Source organism: Leptinotarsa decemlineata, unplaced genomic scaffold (genome assembly GCF_025532065.1).
Source record: "Leptinotarsa decemlineata unplaced genomic scaffold, Ldec_3_MD MMD2_P_RNA_scaffold_6, whole genome shotgun sequence".
In the NCBI taxonomy this organism is placed as follows: Eukaryota; Metazoa; Arthropoda; class Insecta; order Coleoptera; family Chrysomelidae; genus Leptinotarsa; species Leptinotarsa decemlineata.
The window spans coordinates 2,831,042-2,858,827 of record NW_027412533.1 but is presented as its reverse complement, the minus strand read 5'-3'; the positions used below and the strand labels follow the sequence as shown (position 1 = coordinate 2,858,827).

Here is a 27,786-nt window from a genome sequence, read left to right as displayed (position 1 = left end):
AGAGCTTAGCTGTTGGAAAAGATTATAGCACCCACCTCGTAATTTGTAGTCGAAGACACATACACTCCACTCGAGTATATGATGATAATAAGCAATAAAAAGTGTTAATATGGAGAGATATTTTCGTGTTTATGTTATGGGTGAATGTTATCTTATCGACAGTGATATTTTCAAGAACAATTAACGTTTTTATATTGGCGTTCAGGAACTGTTTTGAGAAGAATCAGTTTCCAAATTGAAGAGAATAATTATAAAATTCCTCCCTTAGAGGTATTGATATTTTTCCAACTATAATCGATCAATTTTGTAGCTAAACGGTTAAGCAAGCAAAAACCGATAATTCGAAAAAAAATCAACAGTTGACAATGAGGAATCTCTCAGATGACACGAAAATTATGATTCAACATAATGCTTGCTCATTTCTTTGATTGGCTTCTTCTAACTTGACGATGTTAAATCAGAAGAAACTATATCAATAAAGTGAGAGCACAAAATTCAAGAAGACTTGAATCAATATAAATGTATTCTAATATTATGTCCTAAAAATGAATGTAAAATTCAAAATTGATTTCGGTAGGGTTATCTCAGATTAGAATAATTATTGACAAACCGCGGACACGTGTTTCTGGCTATTGGCCTCATCGGCGAGCTGTAGCCAAGTGCAGAGATGGGCAACACTTGGTTGCAACCAAAAATAATGTGGAAAACTTCAGAAGAAATAAAGGAATGTACAAATATGATTAGATCGTGCATAAAAGTTGCTTTCAGACACAAATTGAAAGGAAAAATTCATCTGAAAAATTACTTTCTTCGATAATAGTTTTCGTTGACCTGAATTTTAGTTTCACGTTGTGTTTCTTGAATATTCTACCAATATTACGGGCCAGATTAGGTTAATTCCGGGGAAACACAAAGTGAAACCAATATTGAGTCCCAAGAAAACTATCAGAAAAAGTATAAGGTCAGCTAGGAACACCAAAAGCCTTCAACAACATCAGGGGTATTCCCGATACCTTGTGGCTGCAGACTGTGATAAAAAGTGTGTTGGTCAAACTGAGCGGACTATAATAGTTCGCTACAAGGAACATGTATCATTCAGTCGGTTCCACAGACCAGAGAAGTCTGTGCTCAATATCACATATAGGTCCCTTTTCCGTGGTTCGCATTCTTACGTGGTAGAAGGTGAAGATTAGAAAAAAAAAATTATTTTACGCCAGGGCTTCCAACTTCTACTAATCAACTGAAACAATAACACCGGACGTTTCGTATCTGAACACCCCTTTTTTTGTCATTTATTGGATTATTTCCAAACGGTTGATTATAGGATCCAATTATTATATGCTCCTGAAAATAAGGTCATCGAGTTCAACTGTTTTACACTATAATACAATATCCTTAATACTCTAATTTTCACCAAGAATTTTGTACAAAGACGTTTATATTATCATTTATGCACGAATATGTGTGAAGAAATAGTTGAAAGTGGAATGAATGACCAATAATAGTTTACGAACGAGAATCACTGAGAGAACTTTATTGTCTAAGAGCTTTTCAATTCGAGAGCTTCAAAAGAAGAGCTTCATAGTCTAGCATCTCTATAATATAGGAGCTTCATAACCTAAAAGCTTCATAACCTAGAAGCTTCATAACCTAGTAGATATAATCTAGGAGCTTTATAGTCCCTCTCTGCATGACACACCCCAAAGGGATTACCTATTATATCAAGGACCTTGTGGCACTCCTTCGACCCCTTCTGATCATTGACAATCTACACCAACTGCTCAAGAAGATACGTCATTCTATTGTCTAGTAGATATAATCTCGGAGCTTTATAGTCCCTCTCTGCATCACACACCCCAAAGGGGTTACCTATTTTATCAAGGACCTTTTGGCACTCCTTCGGCCCCTTCTGATCATTGACAATCTACACCAACTGCTCAAGAAGTTACGTCATTCTATTGTCTTCTCGCCTTCTCAGGGGTGCATTAAAGCCTTTTTGACACTTTTTTCATCGACGACCACCCTTCTGGTCATTGACTATCTACAATAACAAGAAAAGGTTTGATGGTGCAGCCAGGAAACGACTGAGTCATCTCCTCAAGAGCAGAATACCTTAAGAAACCGCCTTGCACCAAATTATTGAGCGGCGTACGCAGAATCTGTCTCAGGTGGAGGGACAAACCCCCAATAGGAAGTTAGCAAACGTTTGCGCTCAGGTGATGATTCACCAAAACCAGAGGCGAAAAAGCTCTGCACGGTTGAATCTAAGGCATCGTCAGATGTAGCTGACGTGCAAAAACCCTCATATGGAAAGGTTGTCGCGGGTATCAAGGTGGGAATCTTGCACCTTGGCTATCCGACTACCTCATTAGCGATGAAACAGCAGAGCATATACTTTGTACCTGCCCCGCTGGGGACCAAATCAGGTTTTTAGAGTTCGGCAGAGCCGTACTCTTACCATCCGACCTGAAAGACCACTCACCATACAAACTAATCGGGTGGAGGGTCGAATAGACCCACTAACATTGGATATAACCTAACCTATATGAACTGTCAAGTGGAAATCTCACAATGAAGTAGGTATCATTCGCATATGTTATACCAAAAACAAAATACTACACCAACAGTCATTGATTCAGCCATCCACGTCGCTTAGAAAACCGCGAAGAAAAGCAGAACTTCCCAAAATACGGTTTTCAACTGATAGGAAACTTTGGAGATATGAGATAAAAACGCAATATAAACAAGTGAGAGTCGTAAGGGTCGTAAAAGGGCGAGTCCTCAAGAAGATAAGCGGGAGTCGTAATCGGATGCATTATTTACCCGGGGTTTTTTATTACCAGCCCTTTCCGGAGACCGGAGCGAATCCAGGTAAGTGCGACATCCAAGCAGTCAGTGTTTAAAAATGGCCCATCAGCTATCAAGGGGAAATACGGATAGGAATCATCCAATTTGAGATGATGAATACAGTCAAATGAAATAGACAGGACGATTCGAAATGTTGAAGTATAACTTTTTGCTATATGAAAGTTATATTTGATATAACATTGGAACCACGAGTCAAAATATGCCACCACTACAACAAACTCCAAGAGATGACGCTACAAGCCATTTTGAAAGATGTTCAAAAATTTCCTTTAGTCAATTGAAACTAAATGTAAACACACTCCGCAACATATTTTCTCTCTGAAACTGTAGTAATACGACAAAACCAAAAAGGAAATCATTCAATTTCAACTTTCTATTCGAACAAATTGCGCATTTCGGTACACAAACATGAATATCAATACTAAATGCCGGCATTTTTCCTGGCGTTAACGAAACGGAAGGACATTAATTTGAATACATATACCTCTCTACTGGCACTCTTTTTCTGTCTGCCTGACGACGGAGAAATGAATTCTGTAAAAATAGTACTCTCAACTAATTGGCCGAAAAGGTAAATACGCTCTTCGCATGCCTCCTCGTTTAGTCCAGTCTCAATTGAGGAATTATAGACGGAACATTTCATCGAAATATTTATGAAACATTCCACAGCTTTTTGACATTGTATATTGAAATATGACGATATTCCTATTGAAAATATGAAAAAGATGAAAAATGTAAATGGATTAGAACCTAATTTGTTCATCTTCAGAAGTTCTCGAATAAGATTCATTTTTTTAACTATAAAAAGAAAATTTCAAGGTTTTAATTTCACCATGAAACTTGGAGACATTTGAAAATTTCAAAAATCTGCATAGAACCGAGTTTGTTGGAATAGATTCATTCAAAATCATGTTGAACAGAATGGTTAAAGCTTTCGCGGCCGAGGTTTTTAGTGTCACAATTTTCCGGGTTCGAAAGCCGTGAATTTTTTAAATTTCTTCCAGACGTTTCGCTAGCAGAGTGGCTAACTTCCTCAGAGGTTTATACATCCTGAGTTAATATCTCCGATGAATGCATATTACGGGTGCGTAACGCGTATTTATGTTGACTCTTCAGGTAGATTGGTGTGCTATTAACTGTATCTAGCTTAAGTGAATTATGTAAAGCGTATTTATATTGATTCAGGTAGTCTGGTGTACCTGTATTTGATAAATTGTCAATAACGTTATTTGGCCCTTCTCTACCTGACGTCATGATGTTTGCTATAACAGCACACTTACGCAATAACTGTTCAATAATTGATTAAAAATCAAAAATTGGTGTTTGAAAGTTTTCAATATGGAAAATTCACTGGAGACACATTCACAAACACGAGTTACAATAGATTTCCATCGCCACACGTAGAATTCTGTTCTAAGAGTATAGAAATTGTCAATTGTTTTCAAAATTGAAGGTTAAATTAATTTTTTTCTGTTTTTGCTCGAAATGACTATTTCAATTTTGAAAAATGCGTTCAGTTTTCCTGTGAAATGAATGAATTAGGTATTTTTTTTTATATTCAGTAAATTGGTATCGGTATACTTTCATTAGATAATTAAATTAAAAAAATATTATAAGTGAAATTTTTTTTCATAAAATACAGCAGACATTTTTAAAATACATTGCAAAGACTATCGCCATCGATTATTATTGAGTAAAGCAATTTAGTTCACGTCGGGAATAGGATGATAATACCATTTTATTTAATTAGTAGTATAATATTAAAATAATAAAAATTAATTGGCGCTCCGAGGCGACTTCATTGATTCCAGTGGCGCATTGTAGGGCGTCTCCAGATGCTCCAATGAATTCAATACATCGCCAGAACACTTCGTGGCACGAATTATTCACAATTATCAAAATCAAAATTGAACCCAAATTAGATCCCTGAGAAACTCCTCAAGAAGAATGCATACAAAAATAAAATCCATTGTGCAAATTTGGTATAGCAAGCGCCAAACGTGATGGCGAGCGATCGCGCAGGTATAGACTCTCCCAACTAAATTACTATTGGTTTACGATAAGCCCCTTGCCGGCCAGTTTCGTACCTATAATTAATTTTATTTAGGGTAGCCAATGGAAAATGACTTCTTTGTAATTTCTTTTCATATTTTATTTAGTACTAATAAGTAGCAAGACAGTTCATTGAAATATTATATAATGTTACACTTATCCATAAATAATTTTTTTTTAGGTGATAACATTTTCCAGAAACAACACAAATTATACAGACAATGCCGAACACCAACAGTATTGGAGGACAAGTAGTGATGCGCCTCTATACAGAGCATTGGTAAGTCTTTCAAGAGCTGTAGTGGGGCTTAGATAAAAAATGAGTTTGTGCGCATGGGGGCGGACTCGCCATCACGTTTGGCGCTTGCTGTATACATTAGTTTTGATGACAATACAATTTAATGAATTCTGTATCATTGTAAATCCAAGATGACCGCAGCTACAAAATGGCGGAGAAAATATTGTTCCACAACTACCTCAATAACAGGGCTTGACTAGTAGAATAGTAGTACACTTTGAAACAGGTGCAACTTCAAGATGGCTGCAGCTAAAAAATGGCGGATTAGATATGACCGTGTAATACTGAGGCACTAAATAAACTGAACAGAATGAGAAGAATTGAGTAACAAAATTAGAAACTATAAACTTGAAAATAATATTAGTAAAAAAATGTTAATGTTTTAATGAAAATAATATATTAAATGTACTAAAAACTAAAAAATAATCCGGAAGGTCCTAGGTAGCGGTCAATACACCACTCACCTCAGCAATGTATCGTATTGATCAGATAAAAAATGATATAATCGTTGGGTATATTATTTACAGATTTACTCAGGTTTCGCTATAGTATATATGATTAGGATGCTGAAGCTGAACATATACTGCGCAAATCTTTTATGTATGTAATATTTACAGAGTGTAACACAATACTTTACATGAGGTACAATTTCTGGTGTATAACATCGATATGAAGAATGTACTTCCTCTATATAATTATAATTTTAATTCAAGACTTGGTTAGTTTCCCAAGCCTTCCACAGCGTCCTTCTAAAACTTGTTCAATTTTTCAAGGAACGGATAAATTGTCTACAGGACGGATAAGTTCGCCATAGAAGGGTAACTTCGTCATCGAAGGTGTAATTTTACCATAACTGCATTCGCTCTCAAAATATATTTATATTATAACGCCTGGACTATACCTGCGCTAATTCGGCGCGAAGGTAAATACGTTCTTTGCGTGTCTCGCCATTCGACTTTTCCGTTTTTCATACTTTCCGCCGTCCGCTCGATGCACCCTTAATTATAATGTTTCTATTTTCGAGTGTGCGCTCGTTAGTTTTACAGTTCGACAAACAGCGTGTCTAAACAGATGAAGGCGCTTCCAGTTTCGTAACGGAAATTTCGCAACGATAGTAATCATGGGTGACGATGGAATTTATGCTAATATTAATAATTGTCGCCTACAGGATGATTAATTTATATCAAAAGTAAACATTTCGAATCAGACGCAAATATTTTCTGCCGACAATTTTTCATTTTTCCATTATTATCATTGGGCTTGTTTCATTTTCTTTATTTTTCAACTCAAATTCAAATCTACATTGGAAAAATGTTTCTTATCGTCTTTCGTAGGCAATATAATAACACAAATCAACATGAAATCCAAAATTATTCACTCCGCGACAGGTCTATTACCACTTATCGTTCGATCGACAAACTGAAAGACCACAAAATTTCAATGTTCTAGCCGTTTTCATGGCAGACGTTTCGAATGCAAGTCCGCAGACATTAACATAGGGTGTACGGCAATAGGTAAGGTTAGGTTAGGTCCAAAGTGAGTGGGTCTATTCAACCCTACACCGCAACCCTACCAACAACTGTTTGGTATCAAACTTCGAAGGGTGAATAAACGCCTTAGAGTGAACCAATCCTGGAAGATTCTGTCGGAAGTCCATGAATCTTCTTGCCATCCAGGTGTTTAATCTTTGTTTGGCAAAGCCTAAAGCGATACCAATGACAGGTTTTGGTCCGATGAAGCTGCTTGCAGCACCCTCCTTTGCAAGGGTGTCAGCAGCCATCGAGGAAATTGGTTTTTGGCAATTTGATACCAATTCAGACGTTGCTCGGTAGGAGTCAAAAGCTTCCAAAGCCGCTTGACTGTCCGAGAATATTTTTATTATGAGGTTGGATTCCTCCAATCTCTCCGCACACAATTCAATAGCTAGAATTTCCACGTGGAATACGGTCGCATTGGTTCCTAGGCAGGTTGATATCTATGCCTGGGTCTGCGACTGAAAACACCTGCACCAGAACCGAAAGATGTTTTTGATCCATCTGTGAACCAATAGTATCTGCTCTCAATATTTCCTTCTCTCGCATGGGCCGTTTTCTGTAAAGCCTTCGGCCACCAGGCAATTGCACCATAAGTGATCATTAGTCTGATAATCATCACATAAATCCAATGGATTTGTTTGGGACCTAAACCACACGTTTTACTGTCCACAGGGACAGTCTAGCTTTGTGTAAAACTCTTTCCAAGTGAACGTTCCAAGTGAGTCTTTTATCAAGGACAATGCTAAGATATTTCACCTCCGTTCCAAATGGAATGACCTCACCATTGAGGGAAAATGGCGTTAGATCATCCAATTTTCTCCTCCTGGTGAAGAGGATTATCACAGTTTTGCTAGGGTTAACAGACAACGTCCATCGCGGTTTGGGGGATATTACAAGCTACCCCTTCCAACGTGGAATTTAAGGCAATAGACGAAGTGATATAGTGATATACTTTGCTGCGACACGCAAACTTTTTGAAAGCTATAGTCGATATCACAAAAAATCTGATAAGAAAATCAAGAACATGAATGATGAAAAGAGTTTATACACGCGATAACATATATCCACTGCGAAAATTACACAAATTACTCTTTTAATAGAATAATTAATAACTCTAAAACGGCGTATACTTACCTCGACGTGTAACAACGACCTTCCCAAGATGTAATTAAAGTAGAAAACTGCGCGGGTACAAACTCCGGCAGATCTAGTCCTCGAAACTGTCGGAAATAACAAAGTCTCTACTGCAAATATGCTTGCAATTTCAAATATTCTCTACTCTTTTGGATTATTTATAATATTTTGTATCCTGAATCATTCTTTCTACAGTTATATATTTCCCATGAACTTGCTTGGAGTATTTTCATACAATTATGACTGAATCCTGTTTATTCATCAGGAGTTCGAATCTCTGGATCTGCTCTACATGATCCGTGACCACGAAAAAAGAGGTGTCGGACTAGAACTCTGCCCCGTTCAGACAAAATGCCCACATAAAAATCGCAGACATTACTTACCTTCTACGGATATACATGGATAAGTCTAATTTAACAACATCGAAGATGTTGAACGTACTTTCTGAAACGTCATGGTGATGTTGTTCATCGTTTTCAAAAGATAAGATATATTCAAGAGGGTGGCTCTTGGATGAATTTTTAGGTTTTTCCAAACAAGAAACGTGACGTTTTGGTAATCAATTGCATTGGCGTCTCCAAAACGATTTATAAAAGGCTATTGAAAACCAAGTTATTTTACTTTTGAGCAGAACGTCATTGAGGGATGACAATTAGCAATGGTAACACGAAATTCATAAAATCGTATTTTCAATAATTCTGCGTACTATAATGTCAATTACTTAGTAACTCAAGGAATAAATGAAATAAGAAGCTCTTTCATCTAAAATTTCCCAATTATCTTTTCTGTCTGAATTTTCGATATTCGTTTGGTAATTCCCTACCTGTACACTGAAACACCGGATGATTACCAGAATATTTAATCAATACCAACGTAGTCGGTTGAACTGAAGCTCGCAAAATGCAAATACGAATATTTCACATACCTTTACATGAATTATCGCTCAGGCAACCATTCACAAAAATGCTAAAACAACTGGTAGGCAGGGTTGCCGAATTATCCATGGATATCACCGAATTGCAATTCATAGCATTTTTTTCACGAAATAATAGGAATTCAATGATAGAAACAAAAACATTTGTTTGCTGTTCTGCAAATGTTTTATAGTGACTAGATATACAAATCTTCGGCATGGTGGCAATAGATCAAACCGCTTCAAAAGACCTATTTTTTCCACTCTAGTAACTCACACGGGGATCAGAGGCTGAAGAAACTTCTCAACTACTCACAAAGCACAGCAATTTTCTCATTAGACTGACCCTACCAACTTAGGAAGCATTATTTCATTCCCATAACTTCGGGAGAAATAAGATTGAACAGATACGAAATGAAGGGTCTCAGACATGGAAAACCAATGTCAACCATGTTTTTCGATTTGGTCTTGAAGGCAATTTCAAAAAAGCCATATGAAGATAAAAAACGTATGGTACAACGTGTGACAATTTTTGACGAAAAAATGTAATTTCCGAAAAAATAAAAGATACCTTGATATTGTTGATACTCTTGATAGAAGATGCAACTGAAGATAATGGAACAACGATAAATGTAATGGAAAGACAACAATCTTTCGAAAAGTTGATGAATCGTAATGGAAACACGAATAGTAAAACTCTGACCAGAAGAAAATGTCGATGAAGAATCCAATGGTGGATCATTACCTTCACCTTATTTTTATTATATTATCATATAAGTGGCAATAACCCATCTAATCAAAGTAGGTATGGAAACTACAGGAATATAATATAATAATACACGATAATAGACTCTGTTTTCAGTTATATTTAAATATAGTTGATGAAAATCCATATTAAAACTCATTAACACAGTTTAAAGGTTCCACAACCGCCACTCAACAGCTTTCTCAAAAAGTTCATTCCTGCTCAAGGAAGATATTGTATAGCGTGTAAACCTTTCTTAGAGAAAATCTCACAGTAAACTGTAATAATAAATTTTCAATTTGGAGAAACTATGCCAGAAGGAAGTAGGCTTGGACAAGCTTTTAGTAGGATACAAAATTGGCTTTCCTTTCACTTTCCCAGAAATGGGACATGTATACTTTTATTATCAACGTAGTTTCGGATTTGTCTCATAAACAAGTCATGTGTAGACGATATGATACACATATTATAACAGATGAGACAGTAAATCTGAATGTGAGTTTTTTTTGCATAAAAATGTTTGCACCTGAACCAATTCCCTGTAACATTTTGCACAATAACGTATATTTCTCCACTCAAGGGAAACGTAACAAACTTATGGACAAGAAAGTTTAGACCTGCCATTTTTTGTCATGGACGGAGGTGTTATTTCTCAGGAAGATATCGAAAAGTACTGTTATTCTTCCCATATACGTTAAATTCTAGCTAGACCCTGTTTACTTCTAATCACTAAGACATTCAAGAATAGTGACTCCTCGTTGTTTTCAATTTCATAAATAAACTTAATATTCGGAAATATGTTAAGAATTGAAACAAAATCTCTACCTTCGATTTGTTTCTGTCAGGAATTGCAAATTAATCCGTGGAAAGTAAAATCCTCTTTTCTTGTCTGTAGACAGAACGAAGGCACAGCAATGGAAAACCAACTGTCCTCCTTTATAGCTTATATGTTCATGAGCAGATTTGAATTGAAAGCTAAAGAGGAGTCAGATCACTTTCCACGCACTTGGATCAGATATGTAGGCAACCAAATTAAATTAAATCTAATATAGAGGACATTGTTTCAACCCTCAAAAACAGATATTCGAATATTGATTATATTTGAAATCAATTTTTGGATGTCTTAGTGATTAGAAGTAACCAGGGTCTAGAATTTGATGTCAATAGGTACAATACCACTATTGTTAGATATATTGCTCAACAATTGTTCACAACAGAAAGTTGCAGGTCTAAAATTTCGTGGCCATAAGCTTGTTAAGTTTCCCATGAGTAAAGAAAGATACTATTAATTGATAAAAATGTTATGAGGGACAGGTGGAATCAACGGGTCATCTTGAAATATAGTAGATAAGTTAATTAGTACTCATAAGTTTTGGGGAAATCTATACCTAGATTCACTTACAGTTTAGATCGTATTTTTGAAAAGTTGAACGTGAAAGTAGCCTTCGTAACTTCTCGCTCATTTCAGCAAATTTTATGTAACCCTAAAGGCAAGATGTTGGAAAAAAAAGGAACAGGAATATATGAAATAAGCTGTGAGGACTATGACAAAAATGTATCGGTCAGACTAAGCGGACCATTAGAACTAGTTTCAAAGAGAACGCAGCACATATTCGATTTTAGATACCAGAAATATCTAGTCGCGCTCAAAGCGCCTTGTAGAACGGCCATAAAATAAATGGAAACTCTGAAATTGTATAGATCGGTACATGAAAATGGATTTTTGAATGCTTTCGAAAGTCTGGACATTGCAAATTATGGCATGAGAACTATGAACATTAACAAAGGTCCTATTCTGAACAACCCATCATTTACCTTATCACTCTCTAATCACTCTGTTGAAATTAGCGGCAAGTTTCACGAGAACATTTTCCGCAAATGTCTACCCGAAATCATTGGTATGCGTCAGAAAGTGAGCCCTTCCAGATATAAATAGAAACCCATTCAAGAGATAGGAATTAGTTTACTTGATTATCTGAAAAAGCCAACTTAGTTGGTGAAACACGCGTCGACGTTTTGGAAAAGTGTTTGTTTTGGATAAGTTGTTATTATCCAGTGTACGGCTTGCAGAGACCTCTCCTCTTCGGGTGGATGAAATTTTTCACCTACATCGCTCTTCCCGGTAAATAATGTTGAGAAGTGCCTAACACTGAGGTAACACCCTGAAACCCCAGTTGGCAACCCTGCCGCAGCGTTATCCAGCCCAGTGACTTCGTTATGTAGGTTCGTGATCTTCGGTAATAAGTCGTCAAAGGCACACATTCCCCGAAAGCATACATTTGAAAATGCTACGCGTTAATAAATCTGCGCAACCGAAGTAAAAATATTCTTACCTAGAAATTATGGTAATGGTGATGTAGGAGTAACACGAACTGCTGCCGCTAATGGCTCCCCTTCGGAGAAAATTGCGCGGACGTATGAATGAGGTGGGACGCAAATAGGTACTGATTTGCTATTTGTTCTGTTACGATTATACCATTCTGAATTATGGATTAAATAACTTAGAATCGATTCAATCAGAATATTTTGAGAAAATGTGTTAACATGTGGTATACACAATCAATATTCATATCGAGATTTTCTCTTCGAACTCCGCAGACTCTATCCAGACCACTCTGTCAAGATGGTTGATCTGATTATTGAAGTCCTTGGTGGGATGATGCCCTCTCTACTCTCGAATCTCAAAATCATACTGGCCTGCCGCACTAAGGCAGAAATCTTAGACGGACAGGTGCAAAAGGCTGTCATTCCTGGCTCACTGCGCTTGCTCAGGAAACATGATTCTCGAACCCAATGATCACTTACCCCACGATGTGGGGAGTGATCGTTGGTTGATAATGCTGGCGCGCCCTCTCGAATGTATCGAGGCTTCGGGGGATAGGGCCTGACCAGCGCATACTTGGGTAAAAAAAATAATAACAATATTGCATTTGCTCGGATGCCTTGCGGTACCCGATAAAATAGTGAGATGTATTGAACAAATGATACCACTTTGGTGAACTCGCTTCACCATAACATCTGGTCAAGCCAGAGTCCAAACAGGGTGGGTCACTTTCAGAAGAGGTGTATTTCAGGGCTATTCCCTCAGTCCCCTTCTCTTCTGTATCTCACTATTGCCATTATCCGTTACGCTCAGAAATACTCGAGGGTATAACTGTGGCACCCCCGGAAACCGGAGACACAAGGTCGCCCCTTTTATTTTATATGATCTTGAACTTTATGCCTCTGGAGAGAAGGATCTCCATCAATCCTTGAGGGTGCATGCTATTGGTATGACATTTAGGATAGACAAATGTGCAATGGACCATCTCAGAAGAGGACGATGCGGGGACTACGGAGAGGATGTGCAGCCCATAGGTAGAAGCATCCTACACCATTTGGATGCCAGAGAGACGTATACTTATCTCGGGGTTTAACAACGCGTCTCACGAAAGGTAACAGCAATAAACAACTCTCTCCGCGGCAAGTATCAGCACAAACTTCGACATATCTGGTCATCGAAACTGTCGAGGAAAAACAAAGTTGCTGCAAAATATATGCTTGCCGTTCCAATCTTACTCTACTCGTTTGGAGTAGTGAAGTTGATTCAGGAGGAGCTGAACGTATCAAATCGTCCGTTCCACGGTTGTACTTCCCCCAACAGGACATTTGAGTTTGGAGTGTCTACATGACATAATGGTACTGGATGTAGTCTGTAAAGTCGTCAGCAGTTCGATTCCCCTTCTCTGCATGGTCCACGACCATGAGAGAGCAGGCATTGGAGCATTTCTCTTCAGGACAGCTGCCCGAGCAGCTGATGAACTCGATTTAGTTAACGACACTGAACGAGGTGATCACAACTCTGTGACCGAGTTGGAACCCGTTCAACAGAAAGCTAATATAAAAGCCGCAGAAATCACCTCACTTCTGCGTAAACACAAGGATAAGCCAATGCATGGGATCTTCTTCAATATCATTGAAGACCTTGGCTTATCAAAGCGCCTGACTTTCGCTTTCCTCAGGTCGAGTGGGCTGAAGTCGGGAACTGAGGGTTTCATCATGGCTTGCCAGGATGGTATCTTCAACACCTTGGTCTACCGCAGTCGCGTGATGAGTATAGAGGTTCCTGACACAAGGTGCAGGGCCTGCCGCGAGGCGTCCGAAACCCTAATACACTTGCTATCAGCATGTCCAGCATATGCAGTCTCGGCCTATATTCATCAGTTGGTGATCGAAACAAGTGTCGAATTTAATGATGAATAGCGTTTCTGAAGTCCAATTATTCAAATCAATTTTTTTTGGAGCAATGAAAAAGGAAAGTGAAGTCATATATTTGAGTAAATTGAGTAAATTGGCTATAAATAGGTAATAAATGAGGTTTTGCCATTATTTTCATTGATATGTAACAATTCAGTTATTTCATTATTACTTCTCAATTAATGTAAGGTATTCACATTATAATGATCCTCGTATTCAAAACAAGTTCATTTAATGTACTAATTTCTTCGCATAGCTCTTTTCAAGGCCATGTTAGCTACATCATTTTCGGTAGCAATCACAAACAATTTATTTAGTGCAACTCATTTTTGAATAAGTACATAAATGTATTGTAGAAAACGTTTTGAAACTTTTTTTATCCCCCATACTTCCACGAAAGAGGTAGACAAATCCCAAAAAATTATTGATTTTCAACACCACTTTCACAAAAACATTTGAAACTAATGAAGATTACAAGCCGTATACAATAAAAAAAGTGAAAATGAGTCTATTACAACTACTTGCAGTTGATTGCAGATAATTCAAATGAAAGTTCAACAATATTGATCGAAACATTTTTTTTTAGAAATCACAGGGTTTCCATGATTTACCAAAAATACACAAACCTAATGTTCCTTCAGTAGCCTTTTTAAGTTTAAAAATCCAAAACATACCTTATAGAGATTTTGAAACAGTTACCTTCCATTACATGAGTGAACTAGAAAACTTAACACTGCATGTGACGATATTTGGTGAGTTTTGACATTGAAAGGCTTTTCACGAACGTACATGTTGATAAAACTCCCTAAATCGTGAGGTCTGCGTTGGAAATTAAGTCTTCACCGAGAAAAGATGAGGTTAGCTCTCCTCCACATTAGAAGATTATATATAGAGAAAACGTATTTTCAATTTGGAGTTGACTATTATCAACAACAATTCATCATGGTTATGGGCCTATCTTTTTTCCATTTTACGTAATTTTTATGTGGAACATTTTGAAGGATCTTTTGTTGAAAATCACCTGAACTTTCCAGAAGTTCAGTGGATATTTTCGCTATTTGGGATGAAAATCATAGATTGTACAATGAATACAATTGAAAATAAACAGTCTGAAGAAAATAAAATCCGGGCTGGTATGCCGTAATCGAATGGAACCAAACGTTTCGTATGTTACTGCGACATACATCGTTAGTAGAATGTGCGTTGACTGCGAGGTCGAAGGTTGTATCTCGAAGTCTCAGCAACGACTGATTCAACTCATATAACAACTATATAACAAATAGCAACAACTGTTCAACAAACACACAACCAATAACCACAAACACAGTTTTCCAATAACCTCACACATTATTGCGGGACTCACTTGAAAGATAAAACGAATTGGTAGTGGATATGTATTAGAACTTCATAAAAAACGAAAAATACACTCCGATCTTTACTCAAGCATACAAAACCTGAAACTTGTGAGAGCTAAGGATTACCGAGGTCTTACCTTTTTACATGCTATTCCTAGCACAATTCTATAAATAGTAGTTTTCTTGTCTTTATGGAAACAACGTACATGTTATGTCATTATCCCAGAAAATTTCCCCCTCGCGCCTCTTTAATAAACTTGAAACCTCATATACTATTCGTTCCATTTCATTTTACCGGCAAAACTTTTCCGGTTCTCCGCCTTCTCTAATACAGCAAAAAGTATACGGTCAGCTCCGGGCTTCTTTTTATACCGAGCATCGTTTATTATGTTGGCTGGTCTGTCGGAAAAACGAATACCAAAAAAGCTTCGAGGCAAAGTAAAAGCTCGAGAACGCGTTTATGACAGCCGTGGAGAACATGGTTGATGACGGACTTGACGCAGTAAAAAAGAGGGAAATGCGTGATTAATGTGCGATTGTCCTTATCAGAGAGTCGTATTCGAAATCATGAGTTGAAGATTAGAAGACAGTGAAGATAAGTTTTATTTTCGAATTCTGATAGAAGTTTTGCTTGAAAATGTTTGACAATGTTCCTTGGTGAATTTCACGAGTTCTGACTTCCACTGTCCAAGAAAGTGTTAACAATATGAAATATATGGAATAACAAATGAAATGGAAGCAATGAGCAATGTATTCAAAACCGCAACATTTGTTTTGCTATACAATAGCTTTCTCAATCGTTTTTATACTGACTCAATTCTACTTAATTTGTGCTTTAATAACAATTTGAATCGTGGGACCTTCTGACAAGGTAATGATTAATAATTTTACCTGAGTTCAGACAAAAACCTATTGAAACTTTGAAACCTCATAAAAGAAAAGTTTACCAAGTTTCCATCATAATGTGAAATTTTTGATTTATATAATAACAATTTGAATTATATGACCTTCTTACTTACTTACTTGATGACTAATAATTTCACCGGAGTTTAGGTAAAAACTAATTGAAAATTGTAACATAACAAAAGAAAATTTTACCATCTCATTGATTGAACATGTAGTAAACTAACTACCAATTTCCACGTCAGAAAACAGATTCAGAAGATGGGAATAATTCAATTATATTTAGTGATTCAGTAAATTTTCAGAATTCTTAAATCTATACATTTTAAAGCACTCTTCATAGTCATGATTAAACTCACCTCTATCAGAAGATGGTTTGCAAATAGGAAATTAGTCTTTACATTCCAAAAACTGCTGATATTGTTTTTCATTCTTTGGAAAAAAGTTCTTCTTGTTTAGCCAATATAAAGCAAATTTATTGAAAACAGTGTCAAATATATAAGGAGTATATAAGTTGACTTGTAGTTGTTGCTCAAAACTTCATTTGGCACCCTTATATCTTATGAGGATTGTTTAAATCCAAAGTTTACGTTACTCAACCGCAGTCTAATCCAGAGCTCATGGTTATAATGAAAGGTGCTCTTGACTCAATTACCCCAGAAACATTTCATAATAATTCGTAAACAAATTTCATTGCCATCATCATTGTAACTAATTCAAACCTTCAACATACATTTTTTTAAATCATGATATTTACCGTTTGTTTGTAAATTCTCAAAACAGCTGATCTGATTTGCCAAAATTATAAACTGTTGAAAAAAAATTGAAAAAAAAAATTGTAGCACCTCTGCCACAACAGATGCAAACACTACTGTCTTCCTTATCATAAAATACGTAAATTTTGTTCAACCTTGGTATCCTGTTTCGTTCAAAAGTTAAGGTGGGAGGGAGGCTATTTACGTCCGCAAAGTTTTTAACAAAATGTTCTGTCTGAAAGACATAACTGGATAAAGGAATAGTAATGTAACTTTCGAGACAGCTTATTAATCAAAACTCCGTGATTATGCAACAGAATGTTGACAATTTCATGGAGAAAAATATTGGTCGTCACTGATATAAAGCATAAAATCACAAATATTTTAGTGGGAGATTAATATTTTCCATAATATTTGGAATTCTTCAGTAACTGTTCATTTATGTGCAAAACCTTATTTTTCTTGCTCACAATTCCATGAAAAATTAATCAGTTCATTAGACGCACATAATCATCAATTATAGAATTTTTTGATTATCTGTTAAAAACCCGAGTATTCCATACGACCGAAAAGTTTCAGATCCAGTTCAAGCCAGTCTCGGATATACCTACACAGTAGGTAGAATGGACTGACGCCTATCAGAAAACAATTACTCCCCTGACTAATACCACGGAGGGCGTTGGATTATATCCGACAGGCGTCACTGCAGGAATCTTCACAGAAAAGTTTCTGAACGTTTAAAGTTCATTTGTTTAGATTTGTTTACTGCCAGTCTTCAAGCATATCCCACTGACTAATAAGAAAGTTTTTTTTTCCTTATTCAAAGGAATCGGGAAAATTTGGGATATGCAGTTGATAAGTACCTCGTTCACTAGATGGAGTGACACTATGTTGTTCGCTCCAACTTAGGAAGAGGAATGAAATACTCTGAAAGAGTTCCGATTTTCAATTATGGAATATCATTGACTTTAGGTCGATGATGGCCACTATCTTGCACTGACGAGTGGCTAATGAGCCCGAAACCGGTCTGGAAGTGTGCCCGTTCCAAAATTGAAGGTCGACGCTTTCAGACGTATTGCCAATTGCATATGCAGAAAATTTTCTGTGAAGATTCCTGCACTAACGCCTGTTAAATATAATCCAACGCCCTTCGTGGTATTAGCCAGAAGAGTAGTTGTTTTCTGATAGGCGTCAGTCCATTCAACCTACTATGTAGGTATATTCGAGACTGGCTTGAACGCTTAAAGTTCATTTCTTTAGATTTGTTTACTGCCAGTCTTCAAGCATGGCCCACTGACTAATAAGAAAGAAAAATTTCAGATCAAAACTGCATGAAAATGGTGTTTTAATTAATTGAAGCAATCGCTCAGATTTTTTCAAGATGATGACAGTATAGTACTTGTCACTACTTTCAGGCCACGTATAAGTATGGAAAAACTCGAAATGGACTACTGTTCACAAAAATTGAAATATACTCGTATAACCATCTTCTTTCTGAAATGAAAGATCTCTCAAATGTAAAATTCAAAAATGTTCTGAAAAGATTATTATACACATTCAATGAACTTTTTACCATCCACCTCGTTCAAAAATACTACTTACTACCTGTACTTTCCCCACGCTTGGTTCACTTGTATGTATTCAAAAAAATTAACGCAGGCCGACGCTCGTCTTCTCCGATCAACTGCGACTTAGTCAAGGTCACGCTCTGACCACTAGTGTATCCCTCGAAACTTCTGGAACAAAGTCTTTTCTAGAGTTATTCCTCCAACTACCAAAGTGTTCTAATGGGTTATAGAAATATTACCGGGAAGTTGGAGAGACAGTCTAGTTGGGAAAGTGCAGTGCGAATTAGGCTAATTAGACGATTGGCATTTGAGCATTATTCTGAAGTTGAGTTAGCATTTATGTGTTGTTTATCAGTGTGGTAGTGAAATGAAGTTGGGTTCAATTGTACATTGTGAAAAAACCATCAAAACTCAATAAGTATTTACTAAAATTGTACTGCATGGAAATATTCCATTTTACCAAAGTTCAAAAAGATATTTTGGATCACTTGTGCTTTCCACATATTTTTCATTTTTGAAATTGATAAAATCCCAAGTGAAAACTATCGAGGAGAGGTACATACGTATAAGGAAATAGATATTTCGAAGTAATAAAATCCCCGTTGCTTTTCCCGTATACGTTTTCGGGCCGCGTGAAAATATTTCTCATTAAGGATAAGATCCCTTTTTCCGGACGACTGACTGTTATAAAGGAGGCACTACTGATAAGGCGGGGCATATCCGAAAAATCCGAATTTATGGCAATGGTCGTGACAAAAGGCCGTTTTGCATATTACTCCCCCGATTTACCGGCGTGCCACATAGGGTGTCTTGCTATTTACGACTGATAAGTTATTTTTTTAGTCACAGATATGGCTGGAAGAAGTCTCATGAGAGGACGTGTCATTCGTGAAATTGAAAACTTGGAGATTTATTTAATTTCGAAATTGAAAATTTGAGAAGGATTTATTGAAACGGGAGACGAGATAGCGTGTGTAAGTCTCCGGTCGTTCTGGGACTGCTGAATCGAATTTGAGGAAAGTCTGTGAAACGAAAAAGGGTTCAACGTAGAGACCGTTACGAAATTTCGTATATACTCGTATATATATATGAAAAAATCTGTAGGGAATTGTTTCATTATATATCAAAGCAATTAGACAGCGTTATCGTTGAAAGCTCTCCCCGGTAAGTACTACCACCGCGACTTCTCAACCAATTTACACAAAACATTAACAAATTATACACTTGAACATTCTATTCGGACAGACTGAAAGGCATAGCAAAGCGACTTTGTCTTATAATATATAGTAATGATAACAAATATGAAGCAAATCATCTAAAAGAACGATTCGTTCAGGCCAGTCTCAATTCCCTACTCTGTAGGTTAATGGACTGACACCTATCAGAAAACAACTACTCCCCTGACTAATACCACGAAGGGCGTTGAATAATATCCAACAGGTGTCAGTGCAGGATTCTTCACTGAAGTTATTCCTGCATATGCTGTTGGCGATACAACTGCCGCAATAGATTTTCAATTATTGGAACACACTTGCAGACCGGTTTCGAGCTGTTTGGCCACTCGTCAGTGCAAGATAGTGCATCAACATAAAGTCGATGATTTCCGACAATTAAAAATCGAATTATAGTTCGAGGAAGGATACTCTGAAGGAAATCGATTTTCAATTATCGGAAATCATCGACTTTATGTTGATGATATACACTACCTTGCACTGACGAGTGGCCAAACAGCCCGAAACCAGTCTGGAAGTGTGTTCCAATAATTGAAAATCTATTGCGGCATTTGTATCGCAAACAGCATATGTTGGAATAACTTCAGTGAAGAATCCTGCATTGACACCTGGCGGATATAATCCAACGCCCTTCGTGGTATTAGCCAGGGGAGTAGTTGTTTTCTGATAGGTGTCAGTCCATTAATCTACAGTGTAGGGAGTTGAGACTGGCCTGAACTAATTGTTCTTTTGAGTGATTTGATTTATAGCCAGTCTTCAAGTATGCCCACTGACTATATGTGACGAATATGAAGGTTCACATAAATGACAACTTAACGTTTTTTAAATGAGTTCATAGAATTTACTTAATCCGCAAATGATTAGTTTTTGAAAGAAATTGGTGAATGGGAAAACTACACGAAAGTAGGTACCATAAAAATTTCATTGATGTGCAGAATAGTTGTTACTTTTCTGTTGAAAAGATGAACAAAACACTTCAGTTACAGTTTCTGAGGTTGACAATTGTCACAGAGCCCATTAATCGCGAAATGAATATTTCAAGAATTATGTAACGAAGGGTCTGGTAACGGACTAGAACGGTAGACAAGTTGAAACAAAAAACTAGACATTTCGAAAAAACTCATGAGGCCATTGTTGTTGCAATTGAAAGAGTTTAGAAAATAAATAATTTCCTTTTTTCGGTAATTGTTGCGGTTCAGGAATTATGCTGAATTAGTCCAAAATTTCAGTATACTTAGAATTTCGCCAAAGAGAGCCAAATCCGACTAAACTGAAAATACTCGTATCTGACAAACTCATAGAACCTTTTTTGTATTCGTGAACAAAATATTGGAAGCGTTTTTGTAGTATTCACATCATTGGTAGTAGAATTCACATTATTATCCAATTATAATTTAAACATTATTTTTCACGACAATTAGTAGGTACTACTATCCTGTATACTTTCGGTGGCGGTATTCACATAAATGCTAACTAATGAAAGAATTAGAGAAACGCAAAGTATACAAAATTGACATTACTACTATTCGGTTCACGTTTCATCGTAATACTTACACATGGAAAATCATCTATTTTGGGACTTTCAAAGTGTACAACACATACGTAATACAATTTCATTCTACGGAAATTTTCCAAGACACGATGACTATTCTGGTTTCTGAAATCAGATATGCGCCACATGTTCTTTGCTTGCATAGCTCGTTTGGTCTGATCTATATACTTTTCGTCATAGTCATTATTCATTTAGTAAATCTCGGTTTGTTTTCATTCACATGTTTTAAGGGTTACCTAACACTTGTTAGAGTAAATACAAAGTTTTTTGAAAATACGATCCAATCCATTAGTTTATTCCGGTTCTTATGGGACAACAATAAACTTTGCCTCAGTGTTTGTTTGAATTTTTGTTTCCAAATTAACTAACCGTCTAAGAATATTGGAAGAATATCCATTGGTTTTATGTATGTTCTTTACAACTTTTTTCCCAATAATATATCTATTTTACACATGATATACTCCTATCTAGGTTAGGTTGAGTCAAAAGTCAGTGGGTCTATTCGAACCTCCACCGCAACCCGCTAGAGTTCATAATCGTATACTGGTACTGTTACCTTTTTGAGCAGGTGGGTCTAAAGTGAGTCGGTCCATTCGACTCTTCACCTCAGCCTGCGAAGATTTATTGTATACTGAGCATTTTCAAAAACTAAGACAAGAAAGTTACAGATACACAATACAGAAATAACAGCTCCTTTTTATTCATTTCAATGAGAAGCTATCACGGTCCATTTGACAAATTCTTTGTTTTGTTTTTTTTTTCGAATACATTCGTTCATTGTGAAACATAATAGAAATATTTCTAGAAAATGTTCAGCAAATTTTGGTGTACCTCCAACTTGGAACCTCTTCCATTCATTACGTTCATCAATAACCTACCTACTATAGTGCAAATTTAGATTGTCTGCTTTTCGCACACAATCACCAAATGATATTCACAGTGTTGAATAATGGAGGTGTGATAAATTTTATTTCAACATCAAAAAATGCAACACTATGTCAATCACTCGTTCAAAACAACCAATTGAATTACACATTACATTTCCATTACACTGTTAGTGCCATCAAAAAGTCTGTAGTTTAGATTATGCCCACGCATAATGAATAACATAGCATTGATCTTTGGATGTTTTTAATTTCAGGTTATTGTTTTCGGAGTACTTCAGAACACGTTCCAGAATATTTTTGACTGCAATGTTTAATGTATTCAGATCGTTCTGAGCTACCAATACATTAGTGTCATCGCCATAACATACCGTATAACATAACGTTGTTAGTCATGTTGATATATTTAATGAAATCATTTGCATCAACTACAGAGAAAAGATCCCAAGATCGAGCCTTGTGAAACTCCTTGAGGTATGTGTAAGGTATCCCAGTAGGATACTTGGGCATCACTTATTATAGCGATAAGCTATAATTTCCAAATCATATACAAGGAGTTGTACGTTCAGCAAACCACGTATTGGACTTTGTAATAGGGCAAATAATGGGTTTCAAAAATTTTGAATCAATTAAACTTCTCTATTATACCCTGATCAGAACAGAATTCGAGTTTGCATCGATAATTTGGTACGGAAAGAGTCAATTTTTACTGCAGAAAATTGAGAAAATTCAAAATAAATTTTTTAGATACCTTTACTTCAAAAAATTCCATAGAGTAGCGACTAATAGTTAAAACAACTTACTTGTGTATGAAATTAAAATTGCACCGCTGGGGAATAAGCAACTAAAGTTCATGTTATTCTTTTTATATAAAATCATCCACTATAAAATCAATTTTCCAGAAGTATTAGCCATTATGAAGTTGAATTTCCCTTCTCGAACAACTCGTACATCTGCCATGTTCAAAATATCCCGATTAATATCTACTCCAACTAGATCTACATTTGTTGTCATATTTCGACTAGCCAATAATTTGATTTGGAATAGACCCTCTCATTAAATGACTTCCGGCGTATTGTACTGCAGCATATTTCAAGAGTTGCATAGGCATGTAACTGAATTCATGAATTATTTATTCTCCCTGATATGTTTAATGGATACTTATTGTGATTCAAAGTACACACATCGCCAAAATTCTTGGACCCCCCCTCGTAATTTGTAAAACAAAATATTTATCATGGCTGGTTTTTTGTTCATTTCATCTTTATTTCTTTCTCCTGTGCTACGCATGCAAAAAATTTAGATACCAATGTTTAAAAAGGGGTTCATTACGATTCAGCGTGTTTAAGTGATTGTTGAGTTCTTCTTTGCAATTATGCCTGTAAATAGAATTTCATTGTCCCATAGAGCAAGAATAGTGGCTTTGCAGACAAAAGATTCCACGCTCTTCAGTTATCCAAATAGTGAATTTGTACCGGGAAACTAACATCGTTGACTGGAGACGTAAAACTTGGCGTCCTAGGGTAACTAATGCAAGAGAAGATCGGTATCTAGCACAATATGAACGTCGCAATTGAATCATAACAGTCTCAGCAGTCCGAACTCATTTAAGAAGAACGTTTGGTCGATTAATTTCCAGTACCACAATACGGCGGAGATTTGCTAGAGCCAATTTGCAATCCAGCAGGCCATTGAGAGTACCCAGGCTACTTCCCAGACAAATAGCCGTTGGTCTAAAGTGGGCACAGGAACAAAGAGACTAGCTTTCAGGTCAGTGACGAAATGTCCTTTTTTTCTTACGAAACCAGATTTGGTTCAGTTAGTGATAGTCGGCGACACAGAGTTTGGAAAGCCAGGGAAAGACTATCTCTTGCTAGATAAGTCGTTCCATACCAAGGAGGATCAATAATGTTTTGGGGAGGCATACTGCTTGGTCGTCATAAGAAGCTCATTCTCATTACAGATACTATGACAGGGGAAAGATATGTTCGAAACATTATTGAACCCATTATTTATCATCTCCGAAATGAAATTGGAACCAATTTCTTTTTCATGGATGACAATGCTAGGCCCCATTCCACGAGAAGAGTACAAAATGCACTAGAGACTGAGAATATTCAAAGATTACCGTGGCCAGCAAATCCACCAGACATGAATCCGATTGAGCACATGTGGGATTTCGTTAAACGAGCAAGCTCAAACAGAATTAATCCTCCTAGCACCCTCCCGAAAGTGACACTCGCGCCACAAGGAGAATGGAACAACATCCCAATGGATACCTTTAACGCCCTTATTGTTTCCATGCACAGGCAAGTTAACACCTTACTACAGAACAGGGGAGGACACAGCGACTATTAATGCATTTTTTTATTTCGCTCTAAAATGGTTTTCTTCTACATTTCAGATTCTGGTAATCATTTTATTATGCACTATTTTCCGTTTGTAGTTTTTTCTTGTTCAGTTAAAATTAAATTCAGCCAATTTGCGTTGATTACTTAACCAAGAATTCAAGTTCAAGAATTTTGGCGATATGTGTCATTGATAAAATATAATGTAATTAATTTATCTTTTCAATGAGACCTCTGCGGTCTGTGTAGATATAAATAAGTAAATGAATAGTGATGATTTATTTACTGTCTAGCATTACAGTTGTGGAAGTAATCCGTTTCAGCTACGAGTTCATGAATTTTTTTGACGATGAAAGCAAGCTTCGAAAAGCAGAGTTTCAACAATGTTTTCAGAAAAAATATAGAACTTTCTTCAAAACCTCGCGAAATATTCAGGACCAACATCTTCGGAATATCGACAAAAATCCTCGAAACTAAATTCCTTCATGCGAAACATCCCATCCGCGAAACATAAATAACACCCTTTAAAATGTCCAATAAAAAAAGAGGTACACACCATTGCATTACACGGCCTTAAAACCGATAGCTGCGAGACATAAGACGAACATCAGTATTTCACCGGCGCGATTTTCGCAAATCTGGCGTAACGACGCGATGAGATATCAGTAACGTTTGACGAGGTCATGCCGGCATGAGCATCATCACAAAAGCAATCTTCCGCTCACATACATAAACATCAAAACGGCGAGAGAGAGTACATTACGTGCACGGAGTGTTGGTTACGAGGCGAAGCTTTACGATATCTATGCAAATGGCCGTTTGACATCGATTCCGGGAGATATGGCGATATTACGGCAGACGCAACAATACACTGTCGCTGATGGACGTTTCTAGGCTTTCTCGATGCTACGAGAGTCACGGATAGGTGATTCGCGATTCGAGTTTGATTACAAGTTGACTTCATTATCGCATTATTTCTTGTTACACTAGAAATTTACTGGTGCCCTTGACAGAAAAGAGGTAGATATGCAAATTAATGCAGGCGACCTTGTCACCTTGGCAAAGACCGCTTCTGAAAGATAGTCTGTAATATCCTCCAAATAATCTTGGACAATGTCTACAGTTGATGCTAGAGAAAGTAGGCCGAGTGGGAAGAAAAATCTGGATGATTTGACTTCACTTTTCTTCAATGTTGAGTTTAGTCCATATGCATCGAATTATCTGGGAATTATCCTTGATAAAAAAACTCCCCTGGAACTCCCAATTGAAAAATGGCTCCACACAAAGCTGAACTATTCCTATAGACATATCTTAAGATCTGTGGAAAACCTTGGAGCTTAAGGCCCAAACAAATCCCTGGGTCCAGTCCAATGATCACGTACGATCAATTGCTTGGTGTCTGAAGGCTTCATAGCAAAGGTTCAGGCAAAGATCTCTGGTGTTTTTGCCTGGTTATCTCTGTCAAAAGTTCGATATCAACGGCAATGGAAATCCTTCTAGACTTACCTCCTCTCCTCTGTGGAAAAAATAGACTAGAATACAGAAATGGGCATAACTAGCTACCACTGACCCTGACTTTGGAAGTAACAGCGGTGATATCTGGCTTAATGCCTGAAAGTCAACCTAATACCGAGTAGAGAAGACTGTATGAACCGTATTTTAGGTGGAGTGAAGAAATTACGAAAGCCAACCTCTCACATGAATCAACAGAAATACTATAAGACAGCCATATGGCTCTGCAAGAACTTGGCTCTCACCAATCAATATCCACGTTGCTAGCAAACTTTAAAAATTACTCTCCTCAATAGAAAGCCCAGAAAATCTTTGGTCTGGACTCCTGGTGACAGGTTTTCAGTGTTTATCAAAGTTTCACTTTTGATATTTGACGAAACATCGCTCTCTCAAATTGAAATATACAACACAACCAGTTTCGTCAGTTCCTCTGGCTGGTACCTCTCGACAAATATGACACTGTTTCAGAGTAATTAAAAACGAGTCTACTGTAAAATACGATTTGAGGTCATTTTTGTTCATTCAGCTGTCAACAAAACACTCACAATGTTATTACTTCAAGACCAGATTCAATGACCACAACAAACAGTTGTGAACGCATGTACAATACAGATATAAAAGCCAGATGAACAGTTAATAGTGTCCCGAAAAGTGATGAAAATGTACATACAGGATAGATTATCATATTCACAAATAAAGGGTATCCACCAATGACAGATGTAAAAATAATAAAAATAGTAATTTATTTCAATCAATAAGGCTGTTCACAACAAAATTATTGTGAAAGGCGTCAATAGGAGCTGTACATGATTTATTATTTTTTGTAACTTTTGTAAAAGAGAGCAGTACGATGGCGTGGTGGTAGTAACTAATGTTTTCCTCTTGTATTATAGTTATGTACACGTTCAGACATGTTCATAGATTTGATTAAAAACATGCACACAGGCTTCTAGGACATAGGTCCCTGCCACGAGTCTCTAGAGCCTAGTTTTGCCAATATTCGTATGGCATATTTATGTAAAGACTCTGTCTACAGAGGAACAATTTTCACAGTTCAAAATGGCATATTTCATGTGAGAGTGGGAATTAGCATAACACAGGATCGGCGTCACCTTTTCACTATAATGATTTTCTATAAACCTTGAAGAGTAGCACGATTTTCTCAGTTTTGTGAATAGGTGGTCGATATATGGAGTCCACATTAAGTTTTCGTCAAAAGTTATACCCAGTATTTCAACTGATATTCACATTTCCATTACACTGTTATTGCCATCAAAAAGTCTACAGTTTATATTGTGCCCACGTAGAATGAATAACATAGCATTAGTCTTTGATGTTTTTGATTTCAGGTTATTGTTTTCGGGGTACTTCAGAACACGTTCCAGAATATTTTTGGTTGCAATTTTTAATGCATTCAGATCGTTCTGTGCTACCAATACATTAGTGTCCTCGGCATAACATACCGTATGTACATCAACGTTGTTATTCATGTTGATATATCTTATGAAGTCATTTGCATAAACTACATAGAGAAAAGGCCCCAAGATCGAGCCTTGTGAAACTCCTTGAGGTATGTATAAGGTTTCCAAGTAGGATTGATTCAGTTTGAAAACTTGCTTTCCATTACTTTCAAATCAAAAATTTTGAAAAATGACTTGACTATAACTCGTTATGTCACTTATTTCCTGTTCATCCCTTCACACTCAACGGCCGTGCAAACCCTCGTATAGCGGAATCATAAACTTTGGAAGCGAGTTATTTAGATTTCACGAGAAATTTAATAGCAATCTAGCGGGGGTTAGTTTTCGACCAGCGCGATAGCATACTTTATTGCGAATAAATTTCCTTTTAGTACTGAAACTCGCCGATAAAAATTCCTTTTCGATATACTCGCCT

At 36.8% G+C, this 27,786-nt stretch overlaps 1 protein-coding gene across 9 annotated transcripts in view; it reads right to left on the bottom strand.

Annotated features, from left to right (window-relative positions):
• Positions 1-27,786, bottom strand: part of LOC111510402 (uncharacterized protein CG43867) — a 746,925-nt gene that overhangs the window by 645,149 nt on the left and 73,990 nt on the right. Inside the window, exon 2 of one of the 9 annotated variants that reach the window (XM_074169806.1) lies at positions 18,397-18,530. The exons of 5 other annotated variants lie outside the window; for them this stretch is intronic. The gene's annotated coding sequence lies outside the window, so the exon portion shown is untranslated. The remainder of the gene's footprint in view (positions 1-18,396; positions 18,531-27,786) is intronic. 3 more of the 9 variants (XM_074169808.1, XM_074169807.1, XM_074169809.1) reach the window with 3 other exon arrangements.